Raw genomic sequence first — 25100 nt, 5'->3', positions numbered from 1 at the left:
TCCAAATATTAAGGGGAATATCTCTTCATCTACTTAGCAGAAAAATTGAATACTTAAAATTTTTGCTAAGGTAAGCTAAATCATTCATTCAGATTTTTTTCAATCCCAATATTTTTATGCAGTGGTAAAGTTAAAACTGAAATTTGAACAGATTTTCAACATCATATATTAGCTAGAGTACAGATTTTATCCAAAGATTTGTAAGTGTTCTCAGGAAATAAAGTCGGGGCTACAATCAACAAAAATGCATTCTGTGGTGTTTTGCATCAAAAACATTCTTTCAAAAGGAAATTATAATGAAGTCAAAAATGCAGTTGAGGACAATTGATTAAATCCTTTCCTTTTATCTAATAACTGAGCTAAATCTTTGAGAACTAAGAGAACTTTTGAGAATTGAACTGAGCTGATAGCTTTGCATACTCATGCTGTCTATAAAAGAGGATGATGGCATATAGTTTTCAGATGTTCTCAATCTTTTGCTTTCCACTGTTTTTAGAGGAGTCCATATGTTTACTTACTCAATTCACTACAAAGGAAGTAGTTTTCTTTTTCCTAATGTGGAAAGAATTGTTGTGAACTGGGTTACCAGGAAACTAGAATCTGAGATGGAGATCATATTAGCTTTTAGGGAGTTTACCTTCGAATGTTCGTGTATTCACTACCTGTACAAGGAAGAGAAGAGGACAGACGCAGGACTGGAGAGAGGAAAAAAAAAACTGGATTATGCTATAGTCTCAGTAAAGATCTCAGCTGATCCCTTTGAAATGAGAGTGGCCCTTCGAAATTATACCAAATTGGGGTGAGGAGACTAGATTTTTGTACTATGTTGAGCAGTCATTGGATGAGCAGGTCCTGGTAAAGAGAAGTGACCTTGGAGGAGGCAATACTCAGCAAAAGTGACTTCAGAGAACTTACAGGGGAATCTGGGAGGAAAACTCCCATCATGAACTGAAGAAATAATTACTCAAATAAAGTAAAAATAGAAACATTTTAGGAAAAATAGTGGCACTGTTCTATAGCTACAGGATCAGTCAGTCATTCAATGTTCTATCCTTCCCTGCTTCCCACTTTGCCCCTTTCTTTCTTGCTAGCTCTCTCTCTGTTTGTTCATATTTCCTTGAAAGAATTTTTTTTACATATTTAAAACACACACAAGAGTGAACAAACTTTTACAGTGAACAGATATGCTATTCACTTAGATTTTACTTGCTTTTTAAAATTTACTTTTTATTTACATCAGGTAAAATTCACATTTTTCCGTTGGCCAATATTGTAAATTTTAACAAATTCATGGAATAGTGTCTTCTTCAGGCTGCTACACAGAATATCATACACTGGCTGCCTTGTAAACAAGAGAAATTTATTTCCCCTAATTCTGGATAGATGGGAAGTCCAAAAATCAAGGCCCTGTTTTTGGAGTCCATCGTTTTGCTATCTGGTGAAGGCCCACTTCCTCACTGATAGCCTTAGTCCTCTATAACCTCACAAGGAGAAAGAGGCAAAGGAGCTTTTGGGCCTTTTTTATACAAGTGAAAAATCTCACTTATAAGGGCTTTACCTTTATAACCTAATCACCTGCCAAAGGACCCCACTTTCTAACACTATCACCTTGAAAGTTAAAATTTCAACATATGAACCTAGAGAGGGGTAGATATTCAGCATTCTGCCCCTGGCCATCCAAAATCCATGTTCTTCCCATATGCAAAATACATTTAATCCATCCTAAAAGCCACTAAGCCTTAGCTCATTCCAGCATCAACTCAAAAGCATGAAGTCCAAGTCTTGTCTGAACATCATCTAAATTTGACATGGGTGTAACTCAAGATGTGATTCATTCAGAGGCAAATTGCTCTCCAGCTGTGAATCGGTGAAATCAAACATGTTATGTGCTTCCAAAATGCAATGGTGTGACAGGCAGAGGAAAGTCACTCCCATACCAAAAGAGGGAAGTACAAAAAGAAGAAAGCATGAGGAGCTCAAAGTGGCTGGGGGGAAAGCTTAACTTATAGTTCAGTGAATGATTGTATCTGCTGGTGAAGCATTCCTGCCTCTGAAACTAAGACTTCTAGCCAGCAGAACATAAATTCATAGGCACAGGAAGAAGAACTTTTGCTAGTGGGACAACTAGGGGTAACAGTGAATAGTACTACTTCCATTTCTATTCCTTGATTTTTAGACCTATGAGCCCTGGCTTTGGGAGAAACAGCATTGTGTATTGGACTCTGATTCAGAACATACATGGTTTTCTGGAGACCCCTGTTTCAGCTCTGCAAGGTAGTGCCACCTAGCTGATGTTGTAACTGAGTCTCAAAAACGTCATTCCACCAGCTGCTGCAGAATAGTGGGGACGTGGAAAGACCCTACTTTTCTGTGAGTTCTGTGAGCATGGGCCCATTGCCTCACTTCTTTTGCTATGAATAGTTCTTTGATCAAAAACAATGTTGTGTGGAGTACCATGATGGTGGATAAGGCATTCTCTGACCCCAAAACTGATAGTTTGGGCAGAAGCATTGCATGCAGGGAAGATAAATCCATATGCAATGTATCTACTCCATTAAAGACAAAATGCTGCCCGTTCTATAATAGAAGCATTCCAATGTAATCAGCCCACCATCAGGTAGCTGGTTGATTGCCCTGGGAAACTGTGCCATACTGGGGACCCTGTTGGTCTCCACTGCTGGCAGATTGAGCACTTACTAACCATAGCTAAATTTCTCTCTCTTTTACTTTCAATGCCCTCACATTAACAGATGATACCCTATGAGGATGAGAATTTAACTTGCAGTATAATTCAGCCCATCACAGGATGAGATTATATATTTAATTTTTAGCAATTTTAGTTCTGTGACTTCAGGAGATAAGGCATACCCAGAAACTCTTAGGTTATTTTGGGGAGCTTAGTGGGGAACTTGAAACCCTGAGTTCATCCTTTCCTTTCACCACTATGTTCAGAGACATTAGAAGTGCTGACATGAAACAAATAGACTGTCCGTTATTTCTACAGAAAAAATGGGTTTATTTGGAATCAGCAGAGAATTGCGATTTGGGGACTGCAACCATGGTGAGTAATGTGCAAGTTCCGTGCAAAAATGGAGAATTCTTACATAGAAGGAAAGAGGAAGTTGAGAGGGTGATAGTAAACAGACTCTGTTGGAGGAATTGAGAGTTCAAAGCATAGTGCCTTTTCATTGGTTGACTTGTGACAGTTTCTCATTGGCTGAGCTCTTTCCAGGCAAATAGAGGAAGTCTCTTCCTGTTGGAGTCCACTATAGTAGGGTGAGAGCTCTTCCTTCTTGTCTCCTGGCTCTATCCTATTGAGGTTTCTGTTTATTAATGTTTTACAGAAGAAATCAACAAAGGGCATTATATTCCTTAGTTTCTAAAATTGTTCTTGCTTCTCATGAGAGGTAGATTAGGACTATCTGACACATATTTCAAGTAACTCTATAGACAGTGTTCTTTTACTACTGAAAATGGATTCATTATTATCTGTAAATCTAATCAGATAAGAGAGTCAATTCCAGAAACCCCAAAACTAGTTCAGAAAACTCATCCTCAATTCAGTTCCTCTAGAACCACTCTCATTAACAAAGCCATATTCATCCTAGGAGACAGTCTGCTTGTATCTAAAATGCCCTCATGATGCTTTTTTTTTTTTTTAAGTTCAACTTTACCTCTGCTTCCAGACACAAGCAATTGCTGATCTATTCTCTACCACCATTGTTTTGCTTTTTCCAGAGTGTTGTATGTGGAATTCTGCAGTATATAAGTCTTTGAATCTGACATCTTTCATCTAGCATAATGCTTTGAGATCATCCATCTTTTTTGCTTCTGTAAATAGTTTGTTCCTTTTCAATAGTGTGTTTCTTTCAAATTAAAGCCATTTGGCAATGAAGCCTCAGAAAGACAGTTTGCAGCCTCCTAGCTCTGCTTGGCATTAATGATCTTCACATAGAACCAAGTTCAGAAAGCTGGGACAAAATAGAAACATAAATGATTCAATAGACTTAAAATAATTTAACTAGACAAGTATAACATGGTGTTACAAATATGAGTGCACTTTTATATATGTGGACAAATTATATGTATTCCAATCATCAGTAGGTTCATATAATTCAGTGACTTGTATCAGCAGCCAAAAAAAGGTAATAGCTTTAGGCTGTATTATTTTGAACAAGGTGGCTGATAGAACTTTTTTTTAATTCTTTTGCCACAATTAAAGGAGAGTATTTAGAAGACAAGACCCAGGATTTCAAACAGATTCAAAACATGTTAAATAAAATAAAATTATACTAAAAATCTCCAACCCCACAATAACAGCTAAAAACCTGAGAATAGGATTAGCACATTTATGGGATAACTTGGAAATCTCTTTTTGCTCTGTGAAACTATAGTTCTAAATTGAGTCTTACAGTCAAATTGTTTTGAACATGGAATGTTTCTTTAATAGCATTTACTCAGTTCACATTTTATATGAGCCCAGTGAGGAACAGATTACCAGGTACCTGTTCAACAACAGTGAAAAAGAAGGACATTGCTTTTTGAGGAAAATTATTTACCTTCAAGTTGGACACAACTGCCACACTGTAACTCTATGGGATCCAAGACAACTTTTGTAAACTCATGTATAAACTGGTATTATGGCAACATCTTTTCCAAATACAAAAAGTAGGAATGAAAATTTCTCATAAATAAGTAACAGTACTATCATGAGGTTAATGAAACAACAGGGATGATCTTGCACAGCTAATTGGTTTGGGTCCCCAGGCATCCTTCCATTCAACTCAGATGCATTCCAGTCCTGCTTGGTGTTGGGCATATCCTGGTTATGCTATCTGCTTTTTTTTTTTTTTGGTTTAATACATATGGGGTATAATACTGTGCTCTGCTTTGATTGGGGCTTCCATGGCAGTGGCAGTAATTCCAGGAATGTCTCAGCTGATTTATGAGTATTTATGGGACACTCCACTGGTAAGTTAGGCTGAAGGAAAACTAAACAACAAGGAATTCACCCACTGGCTCCTTAATTCCCAAAAGGGTGCCTAGCCTTCCCTCTCCTTCTATACAAAATGAGAACTGTGTTCTACCCTCATTATTAAAGGGGGCAGGTTATTAACAGAGTAGTGCTGCTACAGTTGGACTGTGTTCGAATTTCTCTAGGTTTTAAGGTATAATATTAACAAATCATAAATAGGGGCACACTATTTTTCAGTTTTTGAGGAGTTAATAAAATAAGGCCCATTAGTTTGTAAAGCAATGTCCACAAAATAGTATATAATAAAGACTTTAGTTTCTTAATATAATAGCCAAAACTTACTGAGAACATAGTAGAAGCCAGATATTTTCCAAAGTACTTTAACATTTTAGTTCATTTAATCATTATAAAAAATCTGTGATGGAGGTATTATTATCCCCATTTGAGAAGCAGGAATAAGGAAGAGAGAGAATGAATATTTCTCTAAGACCATCTAGGCAAATAAATTTGAGATCAGGAACTTCAATATGGGACTTCACTCTTACTAGCTGTGAAGACAGGGTGAGCACACACGTATGTAAAAAGGGCTTTCATGCAGAGAAGGGATTAGGTTACTTCTGTGAACTCAAAGTGAGACTGGAGTTGATTGTTGTGGTGGTGAACAGCGGGCATACTTATGAACAATAAGTGAAATTTACTGGAAGGCATTTTGACTCGAGAAGTTGTTTTCTAACATTTTTAACAGTGAAGTTTTTGTCGAGCAGAACATGCACCAGTTACCGATCCAAGCAGAGGACTCTAAACACTCTGCCCAACAAATCTTGGTATTAGATCCACCAGGGATAACACCTGCAGTCAAGCACTGCATGGAACAACGCTTTACTTACAAAGAGAGGAGACAGATCAAGATCAGCTTCAATAGTGAGCCTCATTTCCTCATGGCCAGCGCGTCTCTTGTGATAGCCATTGCAGAGCAAGTTGCACCACTCTTACGCTGCAGTGAAAGGAACCTTGCCAAGGACAGATACAGCAATGGGTCTGGTCAGGTGCCATATGATGCACATGCTTTAAGCAGCAACAAAAGAGCACTCATTTGGCCTAAAACAGGGGAAAATATTGCCACACAAGGTGATAAGCCTAGCACAGGTCCTAGGCCCATTCTTGTGCAGCTGAATGTGGATAGAAGTCCAGCTCACACATGAGACTGTCTTTCCCAATCTTTTATTTTTTTAATAGTTTTGTTAGTAACATAATTATTAAAATTGTCTCAGAAGGTCATGTGTTATTGGGCTTATTAGAGCCCATAGTAAGTGGCTTAGAGGCAGAGATATTTTAGAAGAGATTCCAGAATTTGCATTAATAAATGGTAAAACCCCTTCTAATTCTGACATTCAAAAGCTTGCATGTAGAGACTGAAAATCATACAGTTTTCATTTTAAAAACAGCTGAGATTCAGAAGTAAATGATTTTGTAATGACTGTAAGTTATTGTGTGTGTATATGTGCATAGATGTCCAAATAACATAATAGTGTGTGTATGCATGCGTGTGTGCATTTTTTAACAAAAGGAGAAACTTGTTCTAATTTTCGTTGAGAAACTTGTTCTCATTGTGGTACCTTAATAATAACATATTCTTCTATTTTTAAAAATGAGCTATTAGCAGTTATCTTTCATTTAAACTTGATGGTGACTGTGGGAATTTGCAGTATGTTTCCTCTAAAATATCCATCTCTTTTACCTACTTGACAAGCCCTTATCTGTCATTCAAGAGTGAAGTAAAATGTCTCATATTTCTTGAAGCCTTCCACGACTCTCTTCTTAATCTCCAGGTAAAGATATTCAATATTTTTATCTTGCCCCCCAATTCATTTTATATTTCTTTTATTAAATTGATATTTCGTATTTTTACATTAAACTATGAGATTCAAAGAGACAAAAACAGATCTCTTTTACATTTGCTACAATGGCACCTAGCATGGTGCCCAGAATTTTAAAATCCACATAAGTTTGTTCGGTAAATGAACTAATAATGAAACAAAGTGATAACCCAATACATATTTCTTTCCTTGCATCATTTACTCCATACTTATGCTTAAAATGCAAGCTTTGGATCATGATGTTTCCATTTTATACTTTCTGCTAACATCTACATTAATTTTTAGTCCCATATTTTGAGATACAAATTCCCTAGATTTTTTTCTTGTTCTCTCTACTTGTGGCGTTTATACTACATCGCCAGCTATCACATTTCTGACCCAAGTCCTGAGATTGCACAATCCAAGGGTTTACACCTAAAGTGAGAAATTGCCTGTTGTATCTCTGTTTACACCATTTTCCATAATGGGGCTACTATTAATTATCATAATGATGATTTTGAACATAAATGGAGATTATATTGCTGAACATATTTTAGAATCTTTTTCTCTGTTGATTTCTGAGGGTGAGCATCTGGTGTATTGTTCTTCTGCTTTGGCCATCATGTTATTTAAAGGGCTCTGTGGCATAAGGGTGGGAGGGCAATTCAGAATTTCTTTCAGTGCATTTCCCACAAATATTATCACCATATGCAGACTGTGTATTAGATAAGGCAAGTTAGTCATGTAGTGAATTATAACAAGCAAGCTGATAGACATTCTGACACCAAGAGAAAGTAGGAAATAAAATAGCTGAAAAACAGCTAACTGGTATTTGGTACCTATTTTTAAAACAATGTAAAAAAAGTCATCAACTATATTTTAAATTGTATTGCTTAAAACAAATACTATAATACTGTTTATTGAAGTATTAGATTTTATACATTTAAATCCTTTTATCATTTCATATACATTATTATCATATTGTGCACTCAGAATTGACAACCTTTTATCTTGAGATACACCTATTTTAGCCTGCTAAAAACCTACATTCCAAAAATGGAAATTTAAAAAGATAAGTTTTTAATACATAATCTCACAAAATACAGTTTTACGCCTGAAAATGTGCAGAATTAATTGATTTATTGTTATAATAAAATAAATTTCAATATCTAATTCAACAAACATTAATAAAGCAAATAGTTTCAAGACATCATGTTAGACACTGAAGATCCGAAGGTAAATGTGTATGTTTGCTCTCAATATGCTTTCAAAATACTAAACGAATGAAAACAAATTCAGTATATTTAATATAACAGATTTGTTCTAAGCAAAGTAAATATAAGTGCAATGGGAAAATTTAAAATATTGCTATTGCTTTAGGATGGAGAAATGAAGTTATAGTTTAAGAAATATGTCACATTTGAGCTTGAGCAGTTGAAAAATGGAAAAAAAATAGGACTTCCCATCAGTGTTGTGAATTTGCATGGAGTATGTAGGGAATATCAAATTGCCTAGTGTAATTGGAGTATTGCTTGAGAGATGGTAAACAGATTATAAAGAGTTATTGTCATAATTAGGAATCCAAACTTTTGGGAGCTTCTAGGGGCTTATTCTGAACTGGGTAATAAGATCTGAGTCTACTTTAGAAGAATCATTTTGGTGACCATATATAGGATGGCCTTGGTTAGAGGGAAGGGATGGTGACCTTGAGGGCAAGCATACTGTAAGAACATAATCTAGCAGATCAGAGCTGAAAGAGTAAGAACCTAACAGCACAGTGCTAGTGCAATGGAAAGGAGGTCACAGATTTGAACAGAACTTTCTGGTCCTCAGAATGGTTAATAGCATGAATCAATCCTTCACATGACAATTGGAATTTTTTGCTGTTATCTTGTTTTTCAACTTTCGTAGTATTATGATAATGCCTAGCATGAAATAAAATGAAACCTTGCATTTTATGGCTTCTGCTTCTCTTACTTAATCTCAATTACAAAAGATCCAAGGATCCTAGCCTGGGCCTGATTGGACCATATCTTTCCCATTCTAGGACTTCTAGCATATTGGCCTGTCTTGAGAGCTCCAAACCCCACCTTCTCTCCTCGGAGTCTCTTTCTCATACCTTCACATATTTTCTTACATGTTGCTTTTTCAGAGGTTTCTTTCTCATTCAATAAATGTAAATGTCTCATAATCAGAAAGATCTCATTTTGTTTTTTCTTAATATTTACCCTAATTTAAAACTATTCTTGTTTATGGTTGCTTTAGTAATATCCATCTCCCTCATTGGACTTCATTACACGTTAGGATAGAGTCCATATCGGCCTTGTGCATCCAGAATCTAGCTCTACAGTTAACAAATATTAAATAAACATTAAATAAATATTGCATAAATTGTAAATGAATCAATAAATGAGATACTGAAATAGCATGAGGAATGCACTGGGGAAAAGAATGTATTTTGTTCTGAATATTTAGACTATGAGACGCTTACATCCTCAGTATTTTCGGGATTGTCCTAATCAGCCCACCATGATCTGAGTATTTACTTGTAGGCAAACCAAAAGCACTATATACCAGTTTTTACTTTATCCTCACAATGTTGAAAAAATAAGATTTAGAGATTAAGTAATGATTCTAAAATCAAAAAACTAGAAAGTGAAAGATTGTAATTTATAATATATTTTTATTGAAGTATAGTCAGTTTACAATATTGTGTCAATTTCTGGTGTACAGCACAATACTTCAGTCATATAGGAACATACATATATTCATTTTATATTCTTTTTAATCATAAGTTACTATAAGATATTGAATATAGTTCCCTGTGCTATACAGTATAAACTTGTTGTTTATCTATTTTATATGTAGTAGTTAAGACTGTAATTTAAATTCAGGTTTTTCTAACTCAAAAATCCACTCTCTCTACTGCTATGATATATTGTTAGAGTTGTAAGACAATCTAAACCTATAAAATGTATTGATTTTGAAATTATACAAACTAGAGAAGACACAAAAATTGCTAGCAATGCAGAGCAAAAGATTAATTTATAGGTAACATTTATACCAAATATATAATAATTTTTATTATAAAAGTAATATGTGAATTAATGGCAATGGGTAGAAACAAAACTCAAACAATTGGATATGTATACAAAGTTCTCACATTTCTCTCTCCTACATAAGTAACTGTGGTTAAATTTTAGTGTATACAGTTGTGGATATGTGTAGATGAAAGAAAGAAAGAAAAAGAAAGGAAGGAAGGAAGAAAGGAAAGAAAGAAAAGAAAAAGAAAGAAAAAGAAAGAAAGAAAGAAAGGAAGGAAGGAAGAAAGAAAGGAAGAGAAAAAGAAAGGAAGAGAATAAGAACGGAAGGAAGGAAGGAAGAAAGAAAGAAAAGAGAGAGGGAGGGAGGGAAGAAGGATGGAAGGAACGAAGGAACGAAGGAAGGAAAAAAAGTGGGGAGGGGAGGGAAGGAAAGGAAAGGAAGGAAGGGAAAGGGAGGAGGGAGAGAAAGAAAGAAAGGGAGGAGGGAGGGAGAGAAAAAGAAAGAGAAAGGAAGGAAGGGAGGAAGGAAGGAAGGACGGAAAAGTCCCACTCACCACTAGCTTGATCTTTTACCTTTATTGTTAGGTTTCCCAATTCCTTTGTGTTTTATCCTCATTATCTCTTCATATTATATGTGTATGAGATATTGAAGAGAAATAGAGCTCACATATATAATGCATGTTTTCTGAAATTTTTTGTTTAAATTGTTCCTATTTTAACTGCAATACGGATATATATGTATGCATAAATTTGTGTATATGTGTGTTTGTAACTCTATTAGCAAGATCTACATAATATTTTTCTTTATCTAGTGATTTCCTTTACAGTTAAGTGCCTAGAGCTTCCATTTTTTACTCAAAATACAATTTATTTTCCATGTTTTCACCTCAAACTTCTCAAAACTAACTTACATATTATTGCAATTATCTAAAATATTAATTCCAATTTTACAATATTATATTTATTTTAAGACTTCTCAGAGTTAATTCACTTAGCTATAAATTTTGTGTGTCTCTCTACTCAACCATGTTATCTTCCTGGTATTTGGAGTTATTTCTCATATTGCTTAAGAATAGTAATATATAATTCTGTCAGGGTTTCTAAATGGTAAACTCTTATGTCTAAAAATGCCCTATTTTGTTTCTGTAGTTTAAATAATACAACTGGGTAAGAATTTCAAATTTTAAAAAATTCTTTCAAAATGAAGACATCATTCCATTTCTTCTAATAAGTAGATTCACTTGACATCATCATTATTTTATTAGTTGCCTGGTTGGTCTCCCATGGCTAGTTTCCTCCCACCCCCCACTGGCTCTGATCTTTGTATTCTTTCCTTTCCTCAGTATGGAATTTTATGTTCCTCACTTTTCTTGCGCTTTATCTTCATTCTCTCTGCTTCATAACTTCCAGAAAGATTTTATCATTCTGATACGCTGGTTTCATCTCTCTTGCTTTCAATGGCTACTTTGAATTTGTTATTTCTTTTTCTCTATTTCATTCTGTAAGTTACATTAGATGTTGGAATGGATGAGATCTTATTTATTCAGTTAAATATCTTGGATTTAATTTCTCCATTATGACTTAAAGTGTGCAGATTCCTTTATTTGCTTGAAGTACACTGCAGTCAACACACAAAATAGACTTCCACAGAGTATGCATGCCTCTCTCTATAATTCACTTAATTCACAGTCTTCTCTCTAATGACCAACTACTTTCCAGAACCTAATGGTTCATGCACTGTTTTCCAAACTGAAGACTTCACTTATACTCCAAAATTAATAATGAAAAGGATGTGGTAGCATTTATATTACCAAGAAAAGAAAGTATCATTCAAATTGCAACTTAGGTCAATTAAATGTAAGAGAAATATACTCTCTTCCACAACTCAAATTTTTAACACTGGTGATTTTCCATCCATGATGTGGGTTGTCTAAGTGCTATGAATATCTAGCTTACTATAATACTTCCTAAGATCTCAATTAAATTACTTCAGTGTGACCTAAATAATTGTATAGCACAATATTACAAATATGAAAGAAAGAAAACATACACATTTTTTTTTCTCACACTCAAATGGTAAGTGCTCACAGAGGTTTCAGGCCATATTCTGCATTGATGCAACACTATACTTTTGGGAATAACGGTGGCAGAATCATAGATATGCAGATACACTGCAAAGAGTTCATGAATTTTTCACACAGCAGATATGAACTTGTTGAATGGCAGAGTTACGGGCTGCTACAGCCAGAAGGGATGTTTGATAATGTGTTATGTGACATATGAAGTAACTCAAAATCAATGACTTCTGTGTGGCTAGGAGTTTTTTCATACTATACTCAGCCTCAATTTATTATTTTCCTGCCAAAAGGTGAAGATGAACATGAACTCATTAAACAGTGCCACTTTCACAGAGAAGGGAACCAGTATAAAAGAATTAGCACAGAGACTAAGAATATTGAGGCTAAAAGCAATTGCAGTGGGCATTTTTTAGTGTACCTGGCGGACAGATGATTGCCTTATGTCCTAGGATTGATTGCCCAGATTTGCTTATTATCTATTAAAAACAGCAGTAGCTAGAGTAACAGAATGGTAGAAAGACAAAAATATCTCTGCACATGCAATTAATGAAGTTAGTGGACTAATGAAGATTACAGAAATGGCTCACAGAGAGATTGTGTGTGTGTGTGTGTATGTATAATTTCTTGATCTTTTTTACTTTTTATTTATGCTTTTATGAATTTTCCAGATCTATAAAATAAGCATAAATTATTTTGCAAAAATATTTTTATTTAGTAGACGTTTTGTTATTGTGTTTGTTTCTTTTGATTATTTTAAAGGAAAAACAGAATATAATTGAGAACAGAGGGATTGAAGGAAAGGAGACATTTAAAAAAACCAGAAAAGCAGCAGTTCATCTAAGTTTTACTTCATGAAGTTTTATTCAGGTCCTTGGTGATTAAAATTTGGGCATTAACATCAGAATTACACTGAATATCATTGTTAGTTTTCTGAGTGCAGTATTTGTAAAGTTGACTAGTTTGCATAAAATGTGTCCTTCAGTATGATTTAATTCAACTTCAAATAGATATTCTGTAGGTTGAAAAGAGTATTCAAGTGGAAGCCCCCTTTAAGTATTGTTATACCCAGATATCTGAACAAGAATAGTTCCACATGACAATTACAGTTTTGGACATGGTTTCCACAGGGGGAGTTTGCTTCAGCAGTGTTTGTTTAGTGTTTTTTTTTTTTTTTCTGCCCAGGGATATTGCTCTGTTACTGAAGCATGGTGGCCAAGGCATCAGCCACTGTCAGGAATTCACTAGTTAATGCTAAAAGCAAATGCTGCCTAATAAAAAGATCTTTATTTCTTAGAACTCTCCAATCCTCCTGTGAATGGGTGTTAGTGGGAAGCAAATATTTTCTGTGCCATGACCAGAGCCTTCTTGTATGATTTAGTTTCTTTCACTGCGGTATTGGTGAGAACTGACAGTGAGCAGATTCAATTGAGTAAGTGCCGAAATGTTCTCTATTATAGCATGCTAATAATTATGTGGGCTATAAAATTGATTTAATTTTCACAACATTCTTTGCATCCTATGCAAATTCTTTGGATAAAGCTAAAAGTAGAATAAATCATTAGCTATCTAAAGCATTTTTTGCATTTGCCTATTTTTATTTTTATGAGGATGAGCTGGCTCTTTAAATCTTTCAAAATTCTGATAGAATATATTATACATTTTAGTATTAAAATTTTCCGTACAATATCTGAATTTGAAAAATAATACGTCTAAGAGCACTCTTACCAACTCTATCACAATGAAGAAAAATGATCAGCAAAGAGCCAATATGGCCCATTTTATAGTACATCATCTGGATGCCTGAACTATAGAGAACTCTGGGGAATAATTAAATTTCCATACCTTATGTGGAGTGGCCATTAAAGAAGACAGTGCTATTCGTGGACCAGTTAGAAAGACTTGGGCTTATGGCTCTTTTCTTTGTAATTCTGTGGGTTTGCAATGAGTCATGATTTGAAATTCATGAATACAGAGTTTCTTCTTGTATCACTGCATGTAGTGAATAATATACACAGTATTTATAACAGTAGAAAGAATCGGGTTTAATAGTAAATCAAACTAAGAATACATTCTGGAACTCATTATTAAGACTTTGTAGTTTCCTATTTTGTTTTTAGCTGCTTTTACTGAAAGTTTGAAGCTAAATTATGTTAATTCTCGGAGGATATAGATACGCTAAAAGTCTTTGGAGCACCTTCCAAACAACAGTAACTCTTTCAAGCTCTTTAGTCAGTTTTTATTGAAGTGCGTGTTAAAAGGAACTATGTGCCTTGAAAAAAAATGAAACATCTCTAATCACTTAAAAGAAACTTAGAATGCTGAAAAAATAGTTCAAGACAGGGTGGGAAATGATGAGATAAATGACACTAGACAACTCAACAAGAAACTAGAAATTCAAAACAAATGCTTTATGTTGACAACAGATTTATAGAATTTCCTCTTCTAAAAGGGTCCTAACCAAAGTGTATTGAGCACCTAGTGATACAGCGTTTGGGTGTCCTAAGCTGCATTCTTTTTTCAATAGTTTTCTCTATGCAGCCTTTCTAGCTGTTGAAACCTAATTGTCTTCCAAGGCCCTGTTTCCACCAAAGAGTCCTTATTCCCTCTTTCAAAGGAGAGGTATCTGATCATATTGGCATATGATACCTCATGCGTAGTTTGGCATTTATCACAGACCACTCTATATAATATAAGCAGAAGCTTCAAATACAATCAAGAACCAAACGGTATAATCAAGAAAGTAGGTCTTACGTTTTCCGAGGAGGGATCAGTGTTGACTGAAATAATCTGTGAAATCTGCAGGATGGAAATACTTGAAATAGGCCTTGAAGAAAATGCTGAGAAATATGTTTTTAGCAGAAAAGTCACTTGATTCTGCCTGTAACCCTATTGAGAACTAGCTTGGGTGGCGATTAGAGGACAGTATTTCATAAACTGACAATATACGTGTTGGGGAAACTTTGTTTTTCAACCTTCTGTATGAGGAAAAATCTAGCTCTTTGCTACTATGTCTTTCTTTCCTGTGTGTCTCCTTTTCTGCTCACACAGGCCACTTCACTTCTGACACTCTGGTCACCAAATATGTGGGTTTTTTTCCCTATGCCAGGCAATCCTCTGTGACACCAGGTGGTGACCTATAATTTAACTCTGTTCTGACACTATCTACCTGAAATTAGCATCAGATTGTATGGGTTAAGGGCTCTGTACACGAGACTGCTTCCCACTTCAGATGCCAATCCCATGTAGTAGGTCCTCAAGTTACAAATTCTGTCTGTGTTGGCTTAAAATCAGAGGTTCCCATAACCCTTCCCTCTTGGATTCAATTATTTGCTAGAGAAGCTCACAGAACTCAGGGAAACACATTTACCAGCTTATTAAAGAATATGATAAAGAATACAGATGAACTTCTAGATAAAGATTCATAGGGCGAGGTCTGAAGGGTCCTGAGCACAGGAGTTTCTGTCCCTGTGGAGTTGGGATGCGTCACGCTCGTGGTGTGGATGTGTTTCCCCATCCTAGAAGTTCTCCAAGCCTTCTGCTCTTTGCATTTTATAGAAGCTTCTTCATGTAGGCATTATCAACTATTAACTTCATTTCCAGCCCCTCTCCCCTCTCTAGAGAATTAGAGTTGGGGCTGAATATTACAAACATCTAATTATGACTTTGCCTTTCTGGTGACCAGTCCTCATCTAGAAGCCTACCTAGAATTGCCTCATTAGAACAAAAAATGCTCCTAGGAATTTATAAAGGCTTTGGGAGCTCTGTGTCCAGGGTGAAATATTAGAACAAGAGGTGCTTCTGGTATTCTTATCATGTAGTGAAATTATAAGGATTTTAGGATCTCTGTGCCAGGAACTAGGAGCAGAGACCAACAGATATATTTCCTGTTAATTCTGTGAGGTTAGTGGGAACTGAATTTGAAGAAGTCTGATTAATCTTATTGTCACAGGAGTGAGGAAGATTATTAAGATGATATAAATAGTATAGGTAGGATGATCAATGTTTAAATGCAATAAAATTGGATATATTTTAAAAACGACTCTTGTTAAAGTGTTCTCTAAATGGAGAACACTGAATACATTGACATCATGTTAAAAAAGGAAGAATCTGAAGGTGACCCCAAGGTATTTGTATCTAGTATAGTGGAAGCATAGTTATTAATTTTAATTTATTAAATAAGTTTAATGTTCCAGAAACTTTTTACTCCTTCAGCTTTTTAATTCTCATGAGAGTTATAGGAAGTAATTAACAGCTGTTTCAAAAATGAGTTCAAAGAGCTTAGGTCCCACAATTGGTAAATAAAAGATGCAGATTTGAACGCCAAAATTCATCTTTTTCAGACTGGACTACACTTCTGAAAATCTGCCAAAGTTAAGAGAATACAAGGAGATGGAAAGTAAGCAGAGCAGGCAATGTTGGCTGTCTAGCTGATCTCCATTCCCATCTTTTTGCTTTTTCCCAGTGGAGTCCTGACCATGCTCTGGTATTCAGGCTCCTCAGCATGCATTCCTATGAGTTTCAAAAGAGACGGGACAAAACCCAACCATTGAAGTTCATTCCCCTTATTAGTGATAACTATGGACAAAAGTATACAAAGCAAGCTGGCTAATGATACAAGGAAAAATTCCTCTGGTGGGAAATGTGCCTTTGGTTCAACAGATACACAGGAAATCTTGGTCTCTTCTAGCTCTTGTGTCTGGATGGGATAAACAGAATTGCACGCAAGTGCTTTGTGATCATGAGTGGTATGATGGGTTGAACTGTGTCCTCCAAAAAGATATGTTGATGATCTAACCCCCAGTGCCCCTGAATGTGATCTTATTTAGACATAGGGTCTTTGCAGAGATAACCAAGCTTAGATGAGGTCATACTGAATTGGATGGGCCTTAATTAAAGTGTCTTTAAAGGAAGAAAAGAGACAGTGACACACAGGGAGAACACCATGAGGTGAGAGAGGCAGAGATTGAGGTGTTGTAGCTTCAAGCCACGGAATGACAAGGATTGACAGCCACCACCAGCTAAGAAGAAAGATTTCTACTCAGAGTTTCAGAAGGAGAATGGCTTTGCTGACACCTTGGTTTGGGAATTCTACCATCAGGACTGTGAAATAATACATTTCTGGAGTTTTCAACCACCCAGTTTTTGAAAATTTGTTACAGTAGCCCAAGGAAACTCATACAAAGGGTACTTACTAACCTAAGAACAAAGCTGGCAGGTATAATGGCAGAGTGGAAAAAATAGAAGAAACTTGGATTCATTTATAGTGGGATCAAGCCATTCTACTAATAAACCCTAGAACCACTCTAACTTCTTATTATGTGGGATAATATAGTTTTTAATATTTATTTTACTTGGTTTTCTATAATCTATAGTAAATGCATTCTTTCATGCATAATGCACAAGAAAATATTAGACTTTTAATGAGCTTTCTCTCCACCTCAATAAAATAATCAGTTATGATAATATAAAAATTATCCAGCACTGATGACATTTTATAAAATAATTGAAAATGTACTAAATGCTAGGTCATTAGAAATATCTAAATACAGATAGTCCTCTTTTTGCTTGGTTCTGCTATGAATGCATTTCAGTTACCATAGTTTAGTTCAAGGATACCAGCCCCTCAACTACATAGTTCAAATTATAGTTATCAAGCTATATTAACTAAGAGTAATTGCATGAAGTTACAGCTTGGCTACAAACACTTCAGTCTACAAATCACTATGTAACTTAGTAGATGTACATCATGATCAGAGACAAACACTTCTTCCAAAGTCTGTTGGTGATTGATCACTGCGTAGCTGTTGGTTCATACACAGATAGTAAAGTATGTAATTATGTTCCAGTTTTGTCTCCCAGTGATGAACACACAGATTATGGATATGGAAAATCAAAACGGGGAATTGATCACTAAAGATAAAAATGCAGCAAAGAAACTTCCCAATATTGAAAGCACAAGGTATAAAATGCTGGGAATTGATACAGTCTTAGAAGTATTCAATTTACCAAGGCATAGAAAAGATTCCTACTCTATAAGTTATACAATGAGAAGAAAAAGACAAAAGCAGTGTTCAAACTACTCTTGATAACTTTTTGCAAAGAAATGAAATACTTAATTTGCAATGTTTCTGGTGGTTTAAATTACAGTGTACTAAATAAATACTAGTTTTATGATTTGTTTTATTTCATTATACATTTATAACCAACAATAAAGTAGTTTTTAACATTTTGACAAATTGCTTTTTTAAATCACAGACCAATTTTATTTTCCCCATTTATAATTAAGATCACTTTGTACAGTGTCAGCTTGCATGGATATTTTTATAATCTTGTATTACCATGCAGAGTGAGGACTGTTTGTACTTCCAGAAGCCAAAAACATATCATTAATTTTACTATTGCTGTTTAGAATAATTTAGAACATGTCTGTAATAAGAAATCTCAGAAAAGATTTGGAATATTTTTCTTGTGCTTAGTAATTCTACCCTAAGTAAATGAAGAGATGGCCTTAAAAACTGACAACTAAGGCTTTGATATTTCCAATTGGACATAAACAGTCTTCAGAGAATATAAAAAATGATCAGGCAAGTCACTGTATGATTGTGGTGAAATAAAACAGGGACAAGAACACTCCTCAACAGTAACAATAATCTTCTTCTTCCAACCTGACCTATAACTGCTTCTATACCAATGACAAACCTGTCCTCAGCTCTGCTCCTCTCCCATCCAAAAATATCATGAGTCTCAGTTACCAAATTATTCTCGTTTTCTGGCAGTATCCACTCTAAAACTGGATACTACTTCCTTAAACTCTCCATAGAATTGTTCACCACAACCTCAAATTCTATCATAATCACTTCTGAACTACCTCTTAGCCAGATGCTCTATTTTTCCTTTCATGTACATTCTCCCCAGCTACTGCAAGTTCAATGAACCTTACCTTATTTTTGAACATAGATGTGTTCTGGTGGCCTTTGGCCAAATTGCACAGAGGTTATAAATATAAAAACTGAAATAAAACTGTTCAGCTTACTTTAGTGCAATTGTATACTGCAGTGATAGACACTAAACATCATTTTATTTTAATAGTGTATTTATCCTGTACTATGTGAGGAATGAACTTAAGTAGGGATTTCTGATATATGTTAACAAAGCAAATAGAGTATATTGTAGAAAAGTATCTGTAAGTGGAAGTAGTACTAAGATGATATTTTAGCAAAATGAGCATATTTTAGGCATTTTATAATTTGACCTTAGGAAAACAGAAAATGGAAATATTACACATGATATTTTTTCATATACTTTGGAAAATATATTTATTGTACAATGCATAAAATGATACTGGAAGATTATTTCTCTTTTATTTTATTTTATTTTTTTAATAGAAGTACAGTCAGTTATAATGTATCCATTTCTGGTGTATAGCATGATGTCCCAGTCCTGCATATACATATATATATATAAATTTTCATATATTTTTCATTAAAGATTATTACAGAATATTGAATGTAGTTCCCTGTGCTATACAGAAGAAATTTTTAATCTATTTTTATATATAGTGGCTAACATTTGGAAGTATCAAACTCCCAAATTTATTCCTTCCCCTCAGTAACCATAAGATTGTTTACTATGTCTGTGAGTCTGTTTCTGTTTTGTAGATGAATTCATTAGTGTCCTCTTTTTTTTTTATTTTAGATTCCATATATGAGTGATATCATATGGTATTTTTCTTTCTCTTTATGGCTTCACTTAGAATGATGATTTCTAGGTCTATCCATGTTGCTGCAAATTGCATTATTTAATTTTTTTTATGGCTGAGTTGTATCCCATTTTATAAATATACCACTTGTATAGATACATAACTTCTTTATTCAGTTATCTGTTGATGGACATTTAGGTTGCTTCCATGTCTTGGCTATTGTATACGTTGCTGCTATGAACATTGAGGTCCATGTATCTTTTCGAATTAGAGTTCCTTCTGGATATATGTCCAGGAGTGGGATTGCTGGATCATATGATAAGTCTATTTTCAGTTTTTGGGGGAATCTTTATACTATTTTCCATAATGGCTGCACCAAACTACATTCCCGCCAGCAGTGTAAGAGGGTTTCTTTTTATCCACATCCTCTCCATCATTTATCATTTGTAGACTTTTGAATGATGGCCATTCTGACTGGTGTGAAGTGGTACCTCATTGTAGTTTTGATTTGCATTTCTTTGATAATTAGTGATACTGAGCATTTTTCATGTGCCTATTGGCCATTTGTATGTCTTCAGAGAATTGCTTGCTTAGGGCTTTTGCCCATCTTTGGATTGGGTTGTTTGTTTTTTTCTTATTAAGTTGTATAAACTGTTTATACATTCTGGAAATTAATCCTTTGTCAGTCACATCATTTGCAAATATTTTCTCCTATTCCGTAGGTTGTCTTTTTGTTTTGGTTTCCTTTGCTGTGCAAAAGCTTGTAAGTTTAATTAGGTCCCATTTGTTTATTTCATTTTGTATTTAAAGTGGTGCATTCCTAAAAGTTACTTTTATTGAACTTCTCATATTTGTCTTTTATAGACCTTATTACTCATATTGTAGAGACAATGATATTTTCAATTAATGCTTTAGTTGTATAAATGCAACTGTAGATTACAATTTTGTCATGGATATATATGGTTAGTTCCAGTGGCCTCCACTTAAATGTGATACATATTTATTCTCTGAAAAAAAATTGAAAAATATTAGTATTTGTGTTTTAGAATGAATTTAACAATAATTAAATATTCTTCATGAAGAAAGAATATTTTCTCAAGAAGAAGACAAGCTTATCATAGAGCACATAGATTTTTAATTAATGGGAGGAAAATTTTCATAAACACCAAGTAAGGAAAATTTTAACACAATCAAATTTTAAAATTAAAAAGATATACATTCTTGGTATCAAAAACAAGAAAAGTTCTCCAAAACAGAACCTTTGTACAAAGCTAAAAGCAAAAAAGTCAAAGCATAATCTTACTTTTCTGAATATATTTCTATTATTAAGTACAGAAAAGTGATTGTACATTGACTGTTTACCAAAATATTCAGCAAAATGAACTGGGCAGACTTGAACATCCCTTGTGTTATTTATCCATAATTATTCTTAATATATAATCTCCTCTGTTGTCATTTAGATTTTCTTTATCTGTTTGCTCATTTGTACTGTTTTGCATTTACTCAGGAAATGCAAGTGGCTGATGAAACCATAAAACATTGTTCACTGATCATAACTAATGAATAAAAGAACTCATAGTGAATGCGACCAGGGTTATTGTTTTCTACAAGATTCATAAATGTAAGTACTTGAAAAGGAAATTGAAAATGTAGTTGCTAAGTGAAGCATGTTTCTGGAGGTTTTCTTTTGTAATGCCATTCTGAAGTCTCTATGTCAATCAAGATAAGACTGTTGAAATCCATTAGATAATCATATTTCATGCAAAACATTATTATTTTTTGGCAGTGGTAATAATCTTTGTTCCTCAAAGAGCATTTTGAAATGGATTTTTATGATAAGAGTATTGACCCACTCTTGAACACTATTTGATTAAAGATCTTTCTGAAATCATTTTTAAATTTCTGAAGTTATAGGAAAGCATATGAGGTGCCAGTGAGGTCAGAAGGTGAGGAAAACAGTGAGAGTACATGGGAGCATTAATGACTGCACTTCCAGAAACTCAGTGCATCAACAATAAAGAACATCAGTTGTCGTCCCTTTGAAGCTGCCTCAATTTGAACACATATCCTTTCTTATAACAAGAAATATAATACATATTTGATATGGATGTTTAGATGATTAAATAAGATAATGCATGTAAAATACTTTTTGACTTGCATCTATATAGTGTATCTGAAGACTACCTAATCGATATGATGAGAGTAAAACTGGCTCTAGCATTTTCAAATGCATATTTGATTTGTTGTTTGATAATTAGATCAAAAGTCTCATAATCAATTTTAATAATGAAGTTAGTCAAATGAACTGATAATGAAGAGATGTCTTTTCGCTTCTTCACAGCCTGTGAGAGTTGATGTGAAAATATAGCAGGAAACATCACAGAAGAAAACTCACCTAGGGCTAGGGTTTCCAGTTCTGCCTCATTGTGTCCCTAATCTGTGCAACCGGTAAGGAAACAAGTGGGCTCCTTGCCAGCTGCACATGGAAAGATCAAATATCAAGGCAGTGGTCTTCAGCAGAAAGAGAAAAGGCTTATTGCAGGGTGGCCAAGCAAAGAGATAGGAGGCGATGCCCAAATCTGTGCCTCTGGGAGATTTAAGGTGGGAGTAAGGAATAAGAGGGGGAGGGGGCTCATATGATTGATGGAAAGAAATTTATAGGTTTCAAGAGTTCTCTGCGAGGTGTCGCTGCTCTTCATGCCTCTTTGAGGGTTCCATATGAAAATTCAGTTTGTAACATGTGGTGGGTTTTGGCCTGCAGATTAAAATTTACTGTCAGTCATCCTAGTTCCTCAGTGTGGAAGGGGCTGTCGGCAAGTTGTTTCCATATCTGCTGCTTCCCTGGAACTCAGCAAAACAAGCTTGGTGTTCTTGGTGTATCGTTTTGTTTCCACCTTATGTAAGTTACAGGATACCAGTTTCAACTTTGAATATACATTCAGAACATTGTATTACCCTGTAGGAACATGAAGGCTCTTTCACATTAGAACTTCTTCTTCTCCCACTTATTGCAGAACAACAGTAGATTCACAGCACTTGCTTGAGCTTCTTTGTCTCGGCTCCTAATGCCATTCACTTCAAAGAGACATTTTCATCATAACTCCTAGGGTCTCTGGATTTCTACTTTAGATTTATCTATGGATTTTACTCAAACCGTGTGACAATAAATGCTGGTCTGTCCCATATGAGAGGTAGAATTGAAAAGCATCCTACAATCTCTGATGATTAATTTAAAGCCTTTGATTAGAAGCAAATGTGCTAGTTGGTTTAAAAGCCCCAGTAAAGTTGAGTTTATACATTTGAAATTAACATTTGTCTCTAATCCTGTTGATCTTCTGACCTTGTTTGTGCTAAATATGGGTCTATTTTCAAGTTAATGCACAATTTTATACTCTGTGGACTTAAATTAAATGCCAAAGAACTTCAAAAGCTAAAATTAATTGCAAAAATGAAAAGAAGACACACATCAAAGATTCATTTTTAAAGTTGTTATCTACATAGCATTTTATATCCATTTAAAGCTGTTAGCTTATCCCTTATTTAGCCTCCCTTAACAATTAAAAGCTTGGTATACTGCAAGAGTGCACTTGTGGGAAAAAATGGTATGCACTATTAAATCCTCCCTATCCTGAAGATTTTAAAGTAAAAATGTGTTATGAAATCTGTATATCCAATTTTTACTCCTCAAGTTTACAGGCAGTTTATTATTTGAAAGTACAAAATAAATATCTACAAAATTTTATTGTGGCTTTTTTAATGTTCAGAAAAAGAAAAAAATATTAACTGTACCTAAAGATACGTACTGTAGTTTTTACTGAGTTATATATGTAATAGTCTTAGATTTTTAAATATTTAAATATTTATTTTCATGATTACATCATAAGAGCAGGTATTTTCAAATAGAATTAATTTCTCATTAATCCTTAGGGACAAAAACTATATTTATAGAGGAAGTCTATCCTTCTCATTACTTACTTCCTTCAAAAAGCATAGATTTTTTTCTTTGAACAGGAAATTATATCTTAATAAAAATATCCAAGAGGTTTAGTAAAAAGATCTAGAATTTTTTGCCTACAAGATGTCAAGTATTTATATGGTTGGAAAGTAGATGCTCATACATTTTGATTTTCATACAGATGTTGAATATAGTGAAGAAGCAAATTTAGGTTTATATTATTTATGGAAGAGTTTTCTCCTTCTTTGTAATTTATGGCACAGTAACATAAAGATTTCTGGTAAAATACCAAAGTGAGCTATCACCATAGATAACTGGTGTGAACTAGGTGTGTAGACAGGGAGGTTGTTAAAAATTTCATATTGTCTTATGTAGCCAGCAAATTTTTGGTAAACAACCAAACATTTCTACCTCCGTATGAATTGCCTTCCTCCCCTCTGAGGTCCTAAACCAATATAACCAACATTCTCTTTTATCTTTAAGTAGTAGTTTTTAAAAAAAGGTAATATTTAAGGTGGGGGCTTCTCCATTTTGGTGAGTTGCTCAGTCCTCCTGGGTCTCTACCATGTATACGTGTTATTAAACTTTGATTTTCTCCTGTTCATCTGTCTCATGTCAACTTAATTATTAAACTAGCCAGAGAATCTAGAAAAACAGAAGGAAAAAAAATCCTGCCCAACAATATATAACATAAAATATATTTTTAAAATAACAGAACATTTAAGGGGTAGTACTTAGTTAACTTGAATAAAGAAAGGACAAAGGAACAAAAATGCATAGTAGAAAGAAAACAAATATCAATATGGTGGACATAAATATAATTTTTTCAATAATTATATTAAAGTTATACTCAATACAGTTGATTAAATAAATGGTAAAAGTCTATTAAAAAGCACATAATTAAAAGGCAGAAGTGGTCAGACTGGATACAAATGCAACATCCAACTATATGCTGGGTACAAGATTCACACTTGAAAGTGAGGGAAAATAAAAATATTCTGTAACTGGTAAGCACAAGAAAGCTGGTGAGGTTTCATTAATATTAAAAATTGAATCTCAATGCAAAGAGCATCACAGAGACATAGAAGAACATTGCATAATGAGAAAGTGTAGACTTTTCAGGAAGACATGACAATCAGAACTACATATGTACTTAAAAACAGACCTTCAAAATATAGAAAGCAATCAGGGAACAGAACTAAAGAGCAAATTAGACCAATCCAAAATTATAGCTAAGGACTTTATTATAGTTTTTTAATAGCCATCCATGTTGTTTTGTGTAGCTAATAATGATCTTAGGATATAAGAATCATTATTAATAAAATAAAAAATGATGAATTAGACTTAAAAAAAATTTAGGACTCCTCAACAGACGACACTGTTAAGAAAATAAAAACACAAGACTCAGGGTGGGAAAAAGTACCAGTGTTGTTTATGTCTGGCAAGGCTTCAGCACCAATATATATAAACCTCCTACAAATGACTAATACAAA

The 25100-nt window shown here is 34.3% G+C and overlaps 1 long non-coding RNA gene across 2 annotated transcripts in view; it reads left to right on the top strand.

Annotated features, from left to right (window-relative positions):
• The window catches only part of LOC140700031 (uncharacterized), a 154414-nt gene that overhangs the window by 68000 nt on the left and 61314 nt on the right, over positions 1–25100 (top strand). For both annotated transcript variants that reach the window (XR_012078241.1, XR_012078239.1), the window contains exon 2: positions 21160–21273. This is a non-coding gene — a long non-coding RNA (uncharacterized lncRNA). The remainder of the gene's footprint in view (positions 1–21159; positions 21274–25100) is intronic.

Source organism: Vicugna pacos, chromosome 2 (genome assembly GCF_048564905.1).
Source record: "Vicugna pacos chromosome 2, VicPac4, whole genome shotgun sequence".
NCBI lineage: Eukaryota > Metazoa > Chordata > Mammalia > Artiodactyla > Camelidae > Vicugna > Vicugna pacos.
The sequence above is the reverse complement of the archived record's forward strand: the minus strand, read 5'-3'. Positions and strand labels throughout refer to the sequence as shown.